This window comes from Vespa velutina, chromosome 6 (genome assembly GCF_912470025.1).
Source record: "Vespa velutina chromosome 6, iVesVel2.1, whole genome shotgun sequence".
NCBI lineage: Eukaryota > Metazoa > Arthropoda > Insecta > Hymenoptera > Vespidae > Vespa > Vespa velutina.
In genome coordinates, this window is record NC_062193.1 from 5579824 (window position 1) to 5584612 (window position 4789).

Consider the following 4789-nt stretch of genomic DNA (forward strand, 5'->3'; position numbering starts at 1 on the left):
ACTGGCTCGACATGCTGGCACGCGGGACGAGGATAGTGCTCGTGTCGACTCGAAAGAGAAACCGTCACGAGTTCTGAGGGGTGGGATTTAGTAACGTGAATCTAGATCTATCGGATCACACAAAAAGATCGAAGATCTTTAACAGTTTTCGATTTAATGGACTTATCGTTTCGAAATTATGACAATTAATTCTTTGCTTTTTTTTCTTTCTTTTTTTTTTTATTTTTTTTTTTTTTTTTTTTTTTTTTTTTCTTTTTTTCTTCTTGCGAACGATTTCACCGAACAGTAAAAAAAAAATCTTTACCACGATTTATTTTCCATTGCGATAAGCTTGCGTTCGAATTTGCAAGGCAAATAATTTTTTTATTAGATTGATCTCAGTACAACAAAGATAAGAATCGTTTAAATCGTGAATTTTTTAAGGGGAACATATTTGATCGAAAATCGTTTCAATTTCTATTTCTCTTTTTCTTTCTTTCGCTTTTTTTTTTTTTTTTTTTTTTTTTTTTTTTTTTCTTTTGTTTCTCTTCTTTTTAATATCTATTTTAAAGGAAAATAACAAATTTTAATAAAGATCAAAAAAAAGAAAAAATAAAAACAGAGTCTAACGTTTAGATTATGTGAAGTTCGGTAATCGTGATCCGAATCTTATAAAGAGTTCTCGTACTTTTTGTATTAATTTTAAAGAAAAAAGGAAAAGAAAGCAAAATTTGAACAAACTTTATAATAAACAAAAGTTAATATATAGAATGAATAAGTTATAATATATATATATATATATATATATATATATATATATATATATATATATACATATATATGTATATTCGAGTTTCGGGTCTTTCAATTTATATATTTAATTTTATATCCTATATTTTTTTTTTAGAATTTTCTACGATAATCGGTTCCAATCGAGTTTAATTATAAATATAGCGTCCCACTTTTTTTTTTTTTTTATGTATATAAAACCAGGTAGAACGTTAAGTGTAAAAGAGGGAAATCTCGTGAGGATCCAATATTCTCGATTTCATCACTTGTAACATCTTTTATATTATATTATGTATATATATGTACATATAAAAATATGTTTTTTATAGTATTAATTTTTGAAGAATGTCTTGCGTTTGCGTTTGCGATTATATCAGCATACTATACAAATACATATAAATATCTTACTATATAAATATATATATACATATAAATATATATATATATATATATATATATATATATATATATTTATATAGTAAGATCCATTTGCTCGATAGCCCTTCATCGTAACGGACCGACTTTCAACGTTGCAACCACTTCTTACTGAAACTATTGCATTAATAGAATACATTAATGCTTTAGAACGAACGCAGAAGCACAAGTTCTATCATTGAAATACTATATAAATCCTTGAATTTATTTTATAGACGAATTTAATACAAATTTATTTAATATAGATCGGATATAAATTAATTTTTTCGATGAAAGAAATCATTATTTCTTTCATACCATCATTATTATATTTTCACTTTGGTAAAACTCGAATGAAAGTATTTAAATCCTTAATTGATAATATTATATAAGAAAATTGATAAATCATTACGTAGACCGAAAGAAAAAAAGAGAGAAAAAGAGGGAGAGAGAGAGTAAAGTAAGGGTAAAATAATGATGTAAAATATATTATTCAAATGTGAAGTATAAAAGAAAGAGAGAGAGAGAGAGAAGAGAAAGAGAAAAAAATGAGAATATTTAAAAGAATATTTAAAAAGAAAGTCTGAGCATGAACTTTGGCACGTTGGTTGAGTTAGTAGGTCTGTGACAACGTCGGCGAAGACTCTTAAGAAGAAGAAGAAGAAGAGGAGGAGGTGGAAGAGGAGGAGGAGGAGGAGGAGGAGGAGGAGAATAGGAGTCGAGTGTTTTCGGTTAAAGCTCGCTCGGCGAACTTAAAGAATCTCCCTATCTCGTCGTTGCTTCCGTAACTGAAAAACAAAAGGAAAAGGGGGAGCAAAAATAAAAAAAAAAAAAAAAAAAGAAGAAAAGTAGATGGAAAGAGATAGATAGGGGAAAAAAGGAAAAGACAGAAACGTATCAGGAAACCATTAAATCTCATTTTATAATACCTTCATTGTAAACTGTCTTCGAATTGTGAATGATTGAAGTCAGATTCTGCTGTTACATTGCTGAATCACTTGAAACTGCAGACTTCCGTTGAATCTTCACAGGATAACAAGCTTGCGACGTGGTACAAGATGGCACTCGACGAGAGGATGACTTGGGGTCGAGTAAGTACTTACCTCACGGTTATATAAAAGGCTTTACTTAAAAAGTTCACGAGATCATCATGTCTATATTTATATATGTACCTATTCGTTTTTAATTATTAAAGAGAATTATCAATACGTGACATTTTCATTTCTATGGAACTTTTATTATGTTCCATTGGTAAGATCAAAAAAAAAAAGAAAAAAGAAAAATTGAAGATAGAAAAAAGCAAGGACTTTTGTTTTATTCATTCTCTCTCTCTCTCTCTCTCTCTCTCTCTCTCTCTTTCTCTTTCTTTTCCACTTTCTTTGTTTCATATAATTCTGATTTGATTGTTCTAAAAATCCTTTCCGTTTCAAAGACACCACTATTTTCAATTTCCATCCATGTTAATTGCTTCTTTAAACGATCTAAAAATGGATAGGTTGAGATAAAAGGATAAATCTGATACAGAAAGAAGTAATCGGAGAATCTATATCCTCTAGGTCAAGTATCCGAATAAACTATATATTACGTCTTGTTAAATGGAAAAGGGAAGTCATTTACGTTACGGATCTTTCCCCGTTTCTAACGTTTCAGTCTCGAGCAAATATTCCATCGTTATTTCCGTCCAGATCAAAGGAAGGAAGTCTTACTTTAAATTGTAAAGACTGCACAGTTCAGTCGATTTTTTTCCTCTCTTTCTCTCTTTCTCTCTCTTCTTTTTTTTTTCTTTTGCATTCAGTCCGAATCTGAAATCGAATTTTTTTATTTTTTACTTTATATGAATCGTTTATTTTGAAAGTGGCCTAATTCGATTTATACTTAAATCAATGAATGAAAATGAAAATTTTTAAGTCCTGAATTTATTTAAGTCAAAAATTTTTTGCTAGGCGCGCATTTGCATCCATATTCTATATCGATAGCTTTCGCTGGACGCATATGTGCGCCCATAGTATTCAAACGGTTAATGGTATCATCACAACACGGTTTATCTAACCGCGGTGATTCCCATGGTAGTAGAAAATTGTACATATATTGAAAGTTATTGACTACTGACTATGTGTCTATTGAGTATATGACTACTGACTGTAAATGAATATACTGGATAAAAATGACTATAAACGACTATAACTGGCTAGAATGACTATAAATGACTATAAGGAATATAAGGACAATAAAGAACTATAAATGACTATAAGGCCAATAAACGATTATACCGACTACACTGACTATGAATTACTACACTGACTATAAAGACTATAAATTACTGTAATGACTATATTAACTATAAGGACTATAAGGACCATAAGGACTATAAGCACTATAAGGCCCGTAAAGACTATAAATGACTATGCTGACTATTGACTATATGACTATATGATTATCTTAGAAAATCGAGGAGAGAGAGAATCAGGACCTATGGGACTTCGGATACAAATTCCAAGAGGTTTCTTCCACGAAAATATGTTTTCCACTTTCTGCCTTCTCTCTATGCATACACACAGCCACAGATGCAGATACATAGTACAGGCCCTTCATAAAGGCCCGACCAGGTTAGCCACCCCCTACTGGCTTAGTCCCGCCCCCTGTGTACTAAGCCCCGCCTCTGGATACTAAGCCCCGCCTCCTGTGTACTAAGCCACGCCCTATACTTGCTTAGCCACGCCCCCTGTGTACTAAGCCACGCCCTCTAGATACTAGGCCCCGCCCTCTGGATACTAAGCCCCGCCTTCTGTGTACTAAGCCCCGCCCTCTGGGTACTAAGCCACGCCCCCTGTGTACTAAGCCACGCCCTCTACTTGCTTAGCCCCGCCCCCTGTGTACTAAGCCCCGCCCTCTGGATACTAAGCCCCGCCTCCTGTGTACTAAGCCACGTCCTCTACTTGCTTAGCCCCGCCCCCTGTGTACTAAGCCCCGCCCTCTGGATACTAAGCCCCGCCTCCTGTGTACTAAGCCCCGCCTTCTACTGGTCTAGCCCCGCCCTCTATTGGTCTAGCCCTGCCCTCTACTGGTCTAGTCCCTACTAGAATATCCCCGCCCCCTAGGATATTTGGCCCTGTCCCCTATTAGGTTAACCTCGCCCCCTGTGTATTTAGTCATTCTTTCTCTCTCCTTTTCAATCTCTTGTAATACAAAAGAAGTTCTTCTAAATTTCACGTAGAAAGACTTTAAATTGCCTTATAAAAATTTTAATCGTCGTTCGTCTTATCTTAAGGAATTTTTTACGAACAGATTAGAAAGTTTATCCGAAAAATTCGTGGCTTCGTTTGAGTAACGTATTTCAATGAAACATTTATTATTCGTTTAAGAGTGATTATTGAAGCAGAAGCTTTCCTCTTTTTTGTTTTCTTTTTTATTTATTTATTTATTTTTTTTTTTATTTTCCATAAAGTTATTCGTACAAATAAAACTTTATTATTTAAACGTCGTTTTCCGTTTGTATATAATTTCAATTTGTAAAAACAAAAAAAGAAATTATTTTTCGATGAAACACTTGAACATGAATCATTATCAAAATTATTATACAAATAAATGAAATTCCTTGAATTAAAAA